The 14,388-nt window shown below is 45.8% G+C and overlaps 1 pseudogene; it reads left to right on the plus strand.

The window, feature by feature from the left end:
* Window positions 1–13,681, plus strand: part of LOC110504216 (CDAN1-interacting nuclease 1-like) — a 73,113-nt pseudogene extending 59,432 nt beyond the window's left edge.
* The last annotated feature ends 707 nt before the right edge of the window (window positions 13,682–14,388 follow it).

Consider the following 14,388-nt stretch of genomic DNA (forward strand, 5'->3'; position numbering starts at 1 on the left):
AAACAACACTGTCATCTCAGATTTTCAAAATATGCTTCTCAACCATAGGAAAACAATCATTTGTGTAAAAGTAGCTAGCTAGAGTTAGCATTTCGCGTTAGCATTTAGCGTTAGCATTAGCGTTAGCATCCAGCACGCAACATTAACAAAAACATAAAAGCCTTCAAATAAAATCATTTACCTTTGAAGAACTTCTGATGTTTTCAATGAGGATACTCTCAGTTAGATAGCAGATGCTCAGTTTTTCCAAAAAGATTCCTTGTGTATTAGAAATAGCTCCGTTTTATACATCACATTTGGCTACCAAAAAAAATCCATAAATTCAGTCCTCAAAACGCAAACTTTTTTCCAAATTAACTCCATAATATCGACTGAAAACATGGCAAACGTTGTTTAGAATCAATCCTCAAGGTGTTTTTCACATATCTCTTCATTGATACATCGTTCTTGGAAACATGCTTTCTCTCCTGAATCCCAGGAGAAAATGCTTGCACCTGAAGATTACGCACAAATTTAGACAAAGGACACCGGGCGGACCTCTGGAAAATGTAGTCTCTTATGGCCAATCTTCCAATGATATGCCTACAAATACGTCACAATGCTGCTAAGACCTTGGGCGAACGACAGAAAGTGTAGGCTCATTCCTTGCGCAATCACAGCCATATAAGGAGAGAATGGAAAACAGAGCTTCAGAAATTCTGCTAATTCCTGGGTGATGCATCATCTTGGTTTCGCCTGTAGAATGAGTTCTGGGGCACTTACAGACAAAATCTTTGCAGATTCTGAAACTTCAGAGTGTTTTCTTTCCAAAACTGTCAAGAATATGCATAGTCGAGCATCTTTTCGTGACAAAATATCGCGCTTAAAACGGGAACGTTTTTTATCCAAAAATGAAATAGCGCCCCTAGAGCTCTAAGAGGTTAATTAAATGTTAATTGCAAAGTAGGCTTACCTAGCAGAAATCTATCATGAGCAAGTACATCACTTTTGTCTATTATTTATTATTTGCCATGAAATGAGCAGCAGCAGTACAAACCATCGCTAGACCAACACATTTTATGGCACAACTTATTTTTAATCCAACAGCGTTGTTAGATTTCAAAAAGGCGTTACGGCGAAAGCATGCCATGCGATTATCTGATAATAGCGCACCACATCAAAATACTTTTTCAACCAGCACAGGCGTCACAAAATCCCAAATAGCGATTCAATAAATCACTTACCTTTGAAGAACTTCCTCTGTTTACAATCCCAAAGGTCCCAGCTACACAATGAATGGTTGTTTTGTTCGATAAAGTCCTTCTTTGTATCCAAAAAGGTCTGTTTAGTTGGCGCCAATGATCTCAGTAATCCACTCGTTCAACATGCATACAAACGAATCCAAAAAGTTACCGGTAAAGTTCGTCCAAACAAGTCAAACGATGTTTCTAATTAATCCTTAGGTACTCTAATATCTAAATAAACAATAAAATTTAAGACTGAGAATTATATGTTCAATAGAGAAGATAAACAACGAAGAGCGCGCACCTCATTCACACGCTAACAAGACTGCTTTTCTAATTAGAGACACATTGGAAAAACTACAACTACTTGCTCATTTTGACATCTAGTTGAAGCCATAGGAACTGCAATATGGATCCTATATACAGTATTTGTATATCCCATAAGCTAGCATTGAAATGGCCTGTGACCTAAAAATAAAACATCTGGATAGATTTTCCTTGGGTTTTCGCCTGCCATGTCAGTTATGTTATACTCACAGACATTATTTTAAGAGTGTTTTCAATCCAATGCTACCAATATGCATATCCTGGCTTCTGGGTCTGAGTAACAGGCAGTTTACTTTGGGCACGTCAGTCATACGAAATTCCGAACAATAACCAGTATGCTAAAGAAGTTAAAGGGCTAGATGCACAATTAAAGGAGAATTGCACTCAAAAAGCTATTTGTTAATTTTCCTCCACACCTAAAGAAATTGACTCTGTTGTGATATATCAACCCGATTTCATATCAACCAGGCTTCCACATGGTGTGAACAGTTTTTAGACATAGTTTCAGGCTTTTATTCTGAAAAATGAGCAAGAACGATCACATCGCGTCAGTGGATGGCTGGGTGCCAGCAGAGTTATGCATGCATTTTACAATAAATAATATTTTAACCGGGCGGTAGATTTTCAATAGGAGATAGAAAGAAAAGTTCTCACTCCAGCGACGCACGCATGCACAAATCTGAGGACATCTAGCTATCCACTGACGTGATGTGATCATTCTTGCTCATTTTTCAGAATAAAAGCCTGAAACTATGTCTAAAAAGTGTTCACACCTTGTGGAAGCCACAAGAAAACGAATATGGTTGATATCCCTTTAAATGGAGAATAGGCTTGCAATGGAAAAGAGAGGTTTCAGAAAAACAGCACTTCCTGGATGGATTTTCCTCAGGTTTTCGCCTGTAATATCAGTTATGTTATACTCACAGACAATATTTTGACAGTTTTGGAAACTTTAGAGTGTTTTCTCTCCTAATCTGACAATTATATGTATATTCTAGTTTCTGGGCCTGAGAAATAGGCACTTTACTTTGGGAACGTTTTTCATCCAAACATCAAAATACTGCCCCCTAGCCTCAAGAGGTTTTAACCATTGACATGGACTCAGAACATCGCATTTCGTTGTTCTCTATGAACAATTTTATTTTTCAGAGTGAAAAGCTAAAAATATATACAAGGGGGAGAAAAGATAACTGAGAACATCTTTTGGAAAATGTAAAGCATAATTTTGGAAAAAGAGAGATTTTATAGGGTTCACTCATAGAGTTGTTTAGTAGCCATTATTTGACCAGGTATATTGACAGATCATGGTGCTCTACTTTCTCTAGTACACTAAGGACCCGGGGAGAGTTACAGGCAAGAGGAGAAGAATGGGCCTATTTGAAAGCTAGAAAAAAAAATTGTCCATCACGGCATGTCTTTTTTTTTAAACGTAGATCTCAATGCTGGAAAAGGTTGGAGACCCCTGCTATAGAGCATGAGCAGAGCTTTGACCAATGACAGGCAGGGTCAGAGGGCCCAGGGCAGGGGTCAGAGGTTTGTGTGGTTTCCTGATAAAACTCCATAATCCCCTCTAATCTCCATCGCTCCTATTGGCATCCTGCGCCGGTGGGCATAAATGACCCTTTCATCCCTCCATCCCCCTATCCACCACCAACAGCCATTGTAGAAGAAGATCCACACCCGTGTCACGTCCCATTTCCAAACCCCATCGACAGCAAGGGAGACAGAGGCATAAAAACATCTAGGAGAGTTACACCTGGCGGAAGATGTTTTATTCTTCATTACCCTATTTTCTGCCTTAATTGTGGTGCTTGTATAAGTTCGTGGGGTTCATTTGGAGGCTGATCGTTGGCTATGGCCACCTTGTATTTTACATACCTGGGTGGAATTGAACGTTTCCAGCAGCATAATGGAGGGAGGAGGAGAGAAGAGGTGATTTGTGTTGTGTTCTATTCTTAGTTGCAGTGATGTCAATAACCAGGCTGGTGGTTGGCTGACTGTTCTGTTCACCTTGTGTTATTTATGAACAGTCGGGCAGCAGGACGTGGGGGGGGGCTGTTTATTTACCACCTGCTTTGTTGGAGGCCACCTCAATTGGCAGAATCAGCCCTAAATGTCCTGTGGATCAGTACTGTGCTTATCATTGGACTGGCTGACGCAGGCAGGCTTCCATACTGGGCCATTGAAATATGCAGGCAGTATGTACAGACAGATGCAGGCCATATCGGCTCGCTTGCAGGCCTTGAGTCCCCCCCCGCCCCCACCACCACCACCTCCTGCAACTCAGTTCAAGCCCTATAAATAAACAGCTATTAATCAGCCACCCACAGCAACAACTGACCACGGCTGTGACAGCTAGGACCTGGCTGGCTATCTCTCTATCGCAACCTCTACCTCTCTCTACCTTTCTTTCTCTCTCTCTCTCTACCTCTCTCTCTACCTCTCTCTCTACCTCTGTCCCCCCTGTTCTCTCTGTCTTTGCCTTAGTTACTCTCTCACTCTTTCTCTGAAGTGGTTGAGCAGGTTCCAGACCTGTATTTCAGGGGAGAGAGAAAAATAAAAGAATCCCTGTGCCTTTACCAGTTTACCTTGCGACCCGATGTATGGACCTGCGAACAAAGACGTCTTTATGGAGAAAATCATTGCAGGGCCATTTGTTGAAAAGGTTTGGATGGTGATGTAGAATTAGGTAAAGGTGTGGTAGCGTCAGGGGTCATTTTGTCTCCATTTCAATTACACTGCAGCAGTCATTTATAAATAAACTAATGTTGAATAAATGTTGTTTTCTTGCCCAGATTTTTCAGAGCACCGTCTCACTATTCCTGGCACATCAAATGAACCTTGACCTTTCTTTTCTTTTGGAATGTTAAATGCTAAAATATAGGCCTTGCTCTCTGACATCCAGAGACATTCACAGAGTGTGTGCTCACTGTGCTGATGAGAACTGAGATTAAAAGACAGATTTCTATAACTTTCTATTAGAGCTACTGAGGAGAGGCTGAAACTGACACTGTGTAGGGCTACAATTAGTATTGTAATTATGCTACGATTGTGTGTGTGTTAGTATTCATGTGTGTTATGTGTCCGTGCTATTATATGTGCCTGTGTGCGTGTGCCTGTGTGTGTGCCTGTTTGTGTAACTGTGTGTGTAACTGTGTGTGGCAGGCAGTGCTAATAGTACTCTGTACACCTCCATGTGGGTCTTTTTTGTTCCTGAGTGCCGTGCTCTCATTAAGCTGTCGTTCTAAGCAGCATGGCACCTGCTTTAAGAGAGAACCGTTAGCGCTAACGACAGACAGCGCGCCTGGCAGCCTCAATCTTCGCCCCTCCCGACTAGTCCACTTGCTGAAATTAGCTACATTTCACAAACAATTTCACAAACTCGTTAGGCAGTTAGGTGTTTATTGGAAGATGGCAGACTTTCCCTTGAGCGGTGTATAATACACACCCGCAAGGTTAAGGAGAGAACCAGCCCACATAATAAGCCACAATTACAGAAAAACTAGAGGCTCAAATTGGTTTCTAATTCATTACCAGACTCCTTTTAGAGGAAGCTTCTTATGGTTTATACCTTTACAACAGTTTTTCTGTTTCTTTTGATTTGGTCCATTGAAAATACTTGGACCCCTTTGTGCTACCCAACCTTACCTGCTTAACTTCAACCCCACCTTACGACCCTTGACCCTTTGCTTACCTCACCACCTATCCTCTGTCAGCACCAGTGTTAATGTGCTAGGTCAAGGCCTTGCTCAGTGATTTTACTTTAAGGTCCCCCACTATTATGGACTCTTATTCATTCAGAGTAGGATTCAAAGCCCATTTATTTTCTTTACGGTATGGTGACACTACTTCCCCTGTGTTTATAATTTAGCTTGTTTCAATTTGTGCCCGGCCTCCCCTGACAAGCCAGGGCCTTGATGTATCGTTCGTCGCTGTACGCCTTATCTGTTGATGTACAGTTTTAACCTTTTCAGAAGGTTGCCTCTACCAACCGTTCCCCCTTCTCCTCCCTCACCCCACCCCCCTTCCCAAGCAAGGAATACATATTGTACAGGAAAGAGGAGCATAACCCCTTTTCCAAAGTCATCTAATGTAAATGTTTAGGTTTTGTTTCCATAACATTTCCATAAAAAGAGTTGTGGCCCGTACAGTGGCTGGTTGAGATATGAGAGGGAAATGGAGGCCTGTGTCTGTGACTTTGCGGTGAACTTGCAGTGTGCATCTGTGGTCTTTCTCCATTTGTTCGCTCACAGATACAAGGCCGTAAATCACACACAGTAAAACAGGGAATGCAGGACGGTGGTGCAGGAGTATGTACTGATTTTAGAGGCTGGTACAGGAAGAGGGAGGGTGTGTGTGTGTACATGTATGTGTGTGTACTGTATGTGTGTGTACTGCATGTATGCGTGTGTACTGTATGTGTGTGTACTGTATGTGTGTGTACTGTATGTGTGTGTACTTTATGTGTGTATACTTTACGTGTGTGTAAATGTATGTGTGTGTACTGTAAGTGTGTGTACATGTATGTGTGTGTACTGTATGTGTGTGTACTGTATGTGTGTGTACTGTATGTGTGTGTACTGTATGTGTGTGTACATGTATGTGTGTGTACTGTATGTGTGTGTACTGTACGTGTGTGTACATGTATGTGTGTGTACTGTATGTGTGTGTACATGTATGTGTGTGTACATGTATGTGTGTGTACTGTATGTGTGTGTACTGTATGTGTGTGTACTGTATGTGTGTGTACTGTACGTGTGTGCACATGTATGTGTGTGTACTGTACTGTACGTGTCAGGGGGGATACATCATACATGCATTCCTTGAACATGTAGCTGAAGGCTGATGTCATGACACTTGACTACCGCTGCAGGTTGTGGTTATTTACGTCGTCAAGATGCCTTGTTGTCACGCACATGTCAAAGGTCAACAAGAAGATTCATAATCACACCTATACAGTATCACCACTAGTATTGGGGTTAACGTGGTACAAAAGGAATGTTATGTAGTCAGAAACATGTACCTTTTTCAAATTGGGTAATATTATTACATTTACTTTGTCAAACAACGTGTGCTTTACTTTCTCTACCGGGTGCGTGTTTTCATGATCCGATTTCGACTTGTTTCCTCATTTAGTTCTTAAGCGAGCAGAGAAAGGCTGTTCGAAGAAATGTCATGACAGCTGCTCTCAGTAGAAATGTATAGAGGGCGCACCTCTGATCTTTGCCATTGATCGCATCTGAGATAGCAAAGCCCACAGAGGGCTTTTCCGTCTAGTGGCAAGTGTGCCCTCGATCTATCTTTATGGGTCCGTGCACGTGCGGTCTATAACCAGAACTTGCAGCTTGAGAGAAAGATTTTGAATGAAAAGTCTGGCTTACAGTATATATGGCTAATTAAGCAGCTCATATAGTGCAGCACTTGTAGACTAGCGCAGGAAAGAACCTCCACAGATGAACGGAGGAACTAGTGATCCAATATGAGTTAGTAAGTATCCTGTCTTTGGTAGAGCGGGTGTAGCTCGCCTTGTTCCCTCCAACAGTCAAACAAATGGTGAGATTTATACCACCGTAAACCACGGGTATGACAAAAACTGTATTTTTACTCTTCTAATTACGTTGGTAACTAGTTTATAATAGCAGTAAGGCACCTCAGGGGTTTGTGGTATATGGCAAATATACCACGGCTAAGGGCTGTATCCTAAGAACTTAACCGTAGTATATTGGCCATATACCACACTCCCTCTGGCTTTATTGCTTAAATATAACGCGTTACTGTCCACACAAAGTAGTATTGTAAAGTAACATGTTACTTTTTTTAAATGTAACAAGGATTATTACTTTTCCAAGTCACTAATCCCAACTCTGATCACCACGCACATATCATGTAAAACGCACACAAACACTCCAGAGAACCTCATGATCAAACCCATACAGTATCACCACAGACATAACTTATAGTCTCTAGTATACTTAGCATGAATGTTCCTATCCTTCTAATGTACCGCTGTTGGTTGTGGTCGTTACTTCTAATAGGCTGTGATTGGTGATTGATCGTGGAATCTTCCAAGATTATCAAGGTTTTATGAACTTCCTGGTTCTCGCTCTGCAGCCCCTGTGTGCAGCTTCCTGTCTGGCTTTTCAGAGATGTCTTCATAGCCTGGTTCCTCTCTAGGTTTCTTCCTAGGTTTTGGCCTTTCTAGGGAGTTTTTCCTAGCCACCGTGCTTCTACACCTGTTTGGGGTTTTAGGCTGGGTTTCTGTACAGCACTTTGAGATATCAGCTGATGTACGAAGGGCTATATGAATACATTTGATTTGATTTGATCTTCAGAGACCCCAAAACACCCTTTACTGTCTGAGGATAGAGTGTCGGGAACCAAACAGCCTTACTTCACTGTTCTCTCCCAATCTGTTTTTGTGCAAGAAGGGGGCTCCTCTCCCGAGCCCAAAAATTCAACTGTGACATGACTTTATGCACGGCAGCTAGAGTTCAAAGAATAGGTATGATCTGCGCTACACAGAGGGGGCTACTGGCGCTTCTTTGGGGTGTAATAAATAGCTTGAAAGATGATTTATCACATGTCAGGGAGAAGCAGTGAAATAACGCTGTGCTTCTCCAGCAAAACTGCCATTTTAATTGCTTCCGAGCCTTTTCAATGGGGCTCAGGATATATGATGGGGCTAATAGAGAGAGAGAGAGCGAGAGAAAAAAAAAACGTACATTTGAATGTTGTCTGAACTTGACTTTTCTTAGGCAGCTTGGCGAGTCGTTATTATTCATATTGCTTTAGAACAACACTGTCTGTCTGTCTGTCTGTCTGTCTGTCTGTCTGTCTGTCTGTCTGTCTGTCTGTCTGTCTGTCTGTCTGTCTGTCTGTCTGTCAGGACCTGGGGAGCGAAGCACTGTGAGCCAAGGCAAAGTGTCTGTCTGTCTGTCTGTCTGTCTGTCTGTCTGTCTGTCTGTCTGTCTGTCTGTCAGGACCTGGGGAGCGAAGCACTGTGAGCCAAGGCAAAGTGTCTGTCTGTCTGTCTGTCTGTCTGTCTGTCTGTCTGTCTGTCTGTCTGTCTGTCTGTCTGTCAGGACCTGGGGAGCGAAGCACTGTGAGCCAAGGCAAAGTGTCTGTCTGTCTGTCTGTCTGTCTGTCTGTCTGTCTGTCAGGACCTGGGGAGCGAAGCACTGTGAGCCAAGGCAAAGTGTCTGTCTGTCTGTCTGTCTGTCTGTCTGTCTGTCTGTCTGTCTGTCTGTCAGGACCTGGGGAGCGAAGCACTGTGAGCCAAGGCAAAGTGTCTGTCTGTCTGTCTGTCTGTCTGTCTGTCTGTCTGTCTGTCTGTCTGTCAGGACCTGGGGAGCGAAGCACTGTGAGCCAAGGCAAAGTGTCTGTCTGTCTGTCTGTCTGTCTGTCTGTCTGTCTGTCTGTCTGTCTGTCTGTCTGGACCTGGGTAGTGAAGCACTGTGAGCCAAGGCAAAGTGTCTGTCTGTCTGTCTGTCTGTCGGGATGTGGTGAGTGAAGCACTGTGAGCCAAGGCAAAGTGTCTATTAGTCTGTCTGTCTGTCTGTCTGTCTGTCTGTCTGTCTGTCTGTCTGTCTGTCTGTCTGTCAGGACCTGGGGAGCGAAGCACTGTGAGCCAAGGCAAAGTGTCTGTCTGTCTGTCTGTCTGTCTGTCTGTCTGTCTGTCTGTCTGTCTGTCTGTCAGGACCTGGGGAGCGAAGCACTGTGAGCCAAGGCAAAGTGTCTGTCTGTCTGTCTGTCTGTCTGTCTGTCTGTCTGTCTGTCTGTCTGTCTGTCAGGACCTGGGGAGCGAATCACTGTGAGCCAAGGCAAAGTGTCTGTCTGTCTGTCTGTCTGTCTGTCTGTCTGTCTGTCTGTCAGGACCTGGGGAGCGAAGCACTGTGAGCCAAGGCAAAGTGTCTGTCTGTCTGTCTGTCTGTCTGTCTGTCTGTCTGTCTGTCTGTCTGTCTGTCAGGACCTGGGGAGCGAAGCACTGTGAGCCAAGGCAAAGTGTCTGTCTGTCTGTCTGTCTGTCTGTCTGTCTGTCTGTCTGTCTGTCAGGACCTGGGGAGCGAAGCACTGTGAGCCAAGGCAAAGTGTCTGTCTGTCTGTCTGTCTGTCTGTCTGTCTGTCTGTCTGTCTGGACCTGGGTAGTGAAGCACTGTGAGCCAAGGCAAAGTGTCTGTCTGTCTGTCTGTCTGTCGGGATGTGGTGAGTGAAGCACTGTGAGCCAAGGCAAAGTGTCTATTAGTCTGTCTGTCTGTCTGTCTGTCTGTCTGTCTGTCTGTCTGTCTGTCTGTCTGTCTGTCTGTCTGTCTGTCTGTCTGTCTGTCTGTCAGGACCTGGGTAGTGGAGCACTGTGAGCCAAGGCAAAGTGTATGTCTGTCTGTCTGTTTGTTGGGACCTGGGGAGTGAAGCACTGTGAACCAAGTCAAAGTGGCTGGCTGGCTGGCTGGCTGTCTGTCTGTCTGTCTGTCTGTCTGTCTGTCTGTCTGTCTGTCTCTCTGTCTCTCTGTCTCTCTGTCTGTCTGTCGGGACCTGGCGAGTGATGCTCTGTGAACCAAGGCAACGTGTCTGTCTGTCTGTCTGTCTGTCTCTCTGTCTTTCTGTCTGTCTGTCGGGACCTGGCGAGTGATGCTCTGTGAACCAAGGCAACGTGTCTGTCTGTCTCTCTGTCTCTCTGTCTGTCTGTCGGGACCTGGCGAGTGATGCTCTGTGAGCCAAGGCAAAGTGTCTGTCTGTTCGTCTGTCTGTCTGTCTGTCTGTCTGTCTGTCTGTCTGTCTGTCTGTCTGTCTGTCGGGGCCTGGGGAGTGAAACACTGTGAGCCAAGACAAAGTGTCTGTCTGTCTGTCTGTCTGTCTGTCTGTCGGGGCCTGGGAAGTGAAGCACTGTGAGCCAAGACAAAGTGTCTGTCTGTCTGTCTGTCTGTCTGTCAGGACCTGGGGAGTGATGCACTGTGAGCCAAGGCAAAGTGTCTGTCTGTCTGTCTGTCTGTCTGTCTGTCTGTCTGTCTGTCTGTCTGTCTGTCTGTCTGTCTGTCTGTCTGTCTGTGTCTGTCTGTCTGTCTGTCAGGACCTGGGGAGTGAAGCACTGTGAGCCAAGGCAAAGTGTCTGTCTGTCTGTCTGTCTGTCTGGACCTGGGTAGTGAAGCACTGTGAGCCAAGGCAAAGTGTCTGGCTGTCTGTCTGTCTGTCTGTCTGTCTGTGTCTGTCTGTCTGTCTGTCTGTCTGTCTGTCTGTCTGTCTGTCAGGACCTGGGGAGTGAAGCATTGTGAGCCAAGGCAAAGTGTCTGTCTGTCTGTCTGTCTGTCTGGACCTGGGTAGTGAAGCACTGTGAGCCAAGGCAAAGTGTCTGTCTGTCTGTCTGTCTGTCTGTCGGGATGTGGTGAGTGAAGCACTGTGACCCAAGGCAAAGTGTGTGTATGTCTGTCTATCTGTCTGGACCTGAGGATTGAAGCCCTGTGTGCCAAGGCAAAGTGTTTGTCTCTCTGTCTGTCTGTCGGGACCTGGCGAGTGATGCTCTGTGAACCAAGGCAACGTGTCTGTCTGTCTCTCTGTCTCTCTGTCTCTCTGTCTCTCTGTCTGCCTGTCGGGACCTGGCGAGTGATGCTCTGTGAACCAAGGCAAGTGTCTGTCTGTCTGTCTGTCTGTCTGTCTGTCTGTCTGTCTGTCGGGGCCTGGGGAGTGAAACACTGTGAGCCAAGGCACAATGTCTGTCTGTCGGGGCCTGGGAAGTGAAGCACTGTGAGCCAAGACAAAGTGTCTGTCTGTCTGTCTGTCTGTCTGTCTGTCTGTCTGTCTGTCTGTCTGTCTGTCTGTCTGTCTGTCTGTCTGTCAGGACCTGGGGAGTGAAGCACTGTGAGCCAAGGCAAAGTGTCTGTCTGTCTGTCTGTCTGTCTGTCTGTCTGTCTGTCTGTCTGTCTGTCTGTCTGTGTCTGTCTGTCTGTCTGTCTGTCTGTGTCTGTCTGTCTGTCTGTCAGGACCTGGGGAGTGAAGCACTGTGAGCCAAGGCAAAGTGTCTGTCTGTCTGTCTGTCTGTCTGGACCTGGGTAGTGAAGCACTGTGAGCCAAGGCAAAGTGTCTGTCTGTCTGTCTGTCTGTCTGTCTGTCTGTCTGTCTGTCTGTCTGTCTGTCTGTCTGTCTGTCTGTCTGTCTGTCGGGATGTGGTGAGTGAAGCACTGTGACCCAAGGCAAAGTGTATGTTAGTCTGTCTGTCTGTCTGTCTGTCTGTCTGTCTGTCTGTCTGTCTGTCTGTCTGTCTGTCTGTCTGTCTGTCAGGACCTGGGTAGTGGAGCACTGTGAGCCAAGGCAAAGTGTATGTCTGTCTGTCTGTTTGTTGGGACATGACGAGTGGAGCACTGTGAGCCAAGGCAAAGTGTCTGGCTGTCTGTCTGTTTGTTGGGACCTGGGGAGTGAAGCACTGTGAGCCAAGTCAAAGTGGCTGGCTGGCTGTCTCTCTGTCGGGACGTGGGGAATGAAGCACTGTGAGCCAAGGCAAAGTGTATGTCTGTCTATCTGTCTGGACCTGAGGATTGAAGCCCTGTGTGCCAAGGCAAAGTGTTTGTCTCTCTGTCTGTCTGTCGGGACCTGGCGAGTGATGCTCTGTGAACCAAGGCAACGTGTCTGTCTGTCTGTCTGTCTGTCTGTCTCTCTGTCTCTCTGTCTCTCTGTCTGCCTGTCGGGACCTGGCGAGTGATGCTCTGTGAACCAAGGCAACGTGTCTGTCTGTCTCTCTGTCTCTCTGTCTGTCTGTCGGGACCTGTCGAGTGATGCTCTGTGAGCCAAGGCAAAGTGTCTGTCTTTCTGTCTGTCTGTCTGTCTGTCTGTCTGTCTGTCTGTCTGTCTGTCTGTCGGGGCCTGGGAAGTGAAGCACTGTGAGCCAAGGCAAAATGTCTGTCTTTCTGTCGGGACCTGGGGAGTCAAGCATGGAAATGAAACAGCTGGTATAGCTTAGCTAGCTTTAGTGGGGCTATTTAGTTAATAATAATAATTTTGTGTGTTCTTATATTTGTCCTATTTCACACATGTAAAAGTATGTTTCAACATGCAGGTGTGAATTGCAAATGTCATTTTTGCATATCCCACTCTCGTTGAGGAACCCTGGAGCACGTCGACAAATGTCTCTCCTTGTTGGATCAAGGATTCAAACTAGCGACCTTTCGGTTACTGGCCCATCACTCTAACCGCTAGGCTACCTGCCGCCTGTGAACTCTCGCTGGGCACTGTGCACTGTACAGGACCCTTCCCATGACAGATAGGTTTCTGGGGCTGCCTGGGGCTTTGTTCCTACTATGATTATTGTTATTTCAGTGCCATTGTAAGGTGATCCGGTGTGTATATCACTGTGTCAGTGGGATCTTATCGCAGCGGCAGCTTTTTGTTTGATTCAGCACAAGTTTCCTGGACAGGGATCAAAGGAGTACATCTCAGAGAGCTTATCTCCTCCTTTATATCTCTCACTCTCTAATTCACTGTCTCTGCTGCAAATGTCATGCTCCCCAAATCCAAAGTAAACAGCCATAAGCATATGGGATTTGGATGGAAAACTATCTGAAAGCTACTTTAGTATCTCACTATGATGTCACTGTTCTGTTGATGAATGCCTTGCTTTGATAACAATGAACCTTAATGTATTTCTGTCTTCTCCCCCTCCATAGGTTTGGTCCAGGACTGGTCATCCACAGGCATGGTTTCATTGAAGAGCTGGACAGCCAGAGAGACAGAGTCATTCTGCTCAAAGACTGCTTACCCTCTGATATCGTGACCGTCTGCCACGGGAACAGCCCAGTCACAACTGACTGACTGACCGGCTAACACTGACCTGAGCAAGGGGGGAAGGGAGAGGGCAGGGGGAGAGGTGGGGGTAAGGAAGGGTATCCCAGAGCAGTGCAGAAGTGAATACGTGGATCCGGAAGCAATTTAGCTTTCCTGCGGCGCGAGACTACTGGCAAACATCTGCCCTGAACTCCAGATGAACCTCCCTCATCCCCTCCCCCTTTCTCTCTCTCCGTCAGCCAGCCCAGAGTCAGGCTCATACCTCGGTGCGAAAACAAAGCTGGGAGGTCTGTCCTAGTGCTGGTCAGCCTGTGGCCCCCACCGTGGCCCCGGAGGCCCCTGGAAGAGGACAGGAACAGAGTTAGGCCAGGGCAGGACATGCCCTTACCAAACAGTGATCCCTGGCCCTCGTCACTCGCTCCTTTGCTCTCCATAGGCAGATAAGGGAGGTGGGTTTTGGGGAAAATGGGGGCAAACAGTCACCCTGCAGGAGGCAAAGAGATCACTTCTGATTGGCTTGGGACTTTTCTCTGACCTCTTGCCCTCTGGTTTTGAAAACGTTGTCTTTATGTTATGATATGTCACGTTGATAGGAGGAATGTTGCCCTGCTCAAACAGGTTTATAAATGTGAACATGTGTATTTGAATGTCTTATGTTCAGTCCTGTTGTTTGTCATTCTAAAACATATGGAATGCACTGATTGTATACTTTTTGAATTATGAAATATTTTTCCAAGTTTAAGAACAGGCACTCACACAAAGCACACTTCCATGTGCAGTATGTCCTGTAGGGGATAGAATGGTCTTGGAGCCACAGCACCAAACCGTGTAGACGTCTAGGTACATGCAGACACCTGATGTCCATGGAGTGGCTGAGTCTCTCCAGGTGTCGTTGTCTTTTGCTCATCTTTCCAGCCTGAGAGAGATCCTTTTATTTACAGCTCCTAATGGAAGAAACACAGCTGAGCCAGGAGCAGTGGAGATAGCAGCGTAAAGTTGAATTCTGTTTTTAGGGGCATATATTCACTGCTAATAAGGGGTCCTTTTCATCTCTGAAAAAGAGTATGAAGAC

Source organism: Oncorhynchus mykiss, chromosome 25 (genome assembly GCF_057628025.1).
Source record: "Oncorhynchus mykiss isolate SJ-2025 chromosome 25, ASM5762802v1, whole genome shotgun sequence".
Taxonomy (NCBI): Eukaryota; Metazoa; Chordata; class Actinopteri; order Salmoniformes; family Salmonidae; genus Oncorhynchus; species Oncorhynchus mykiss.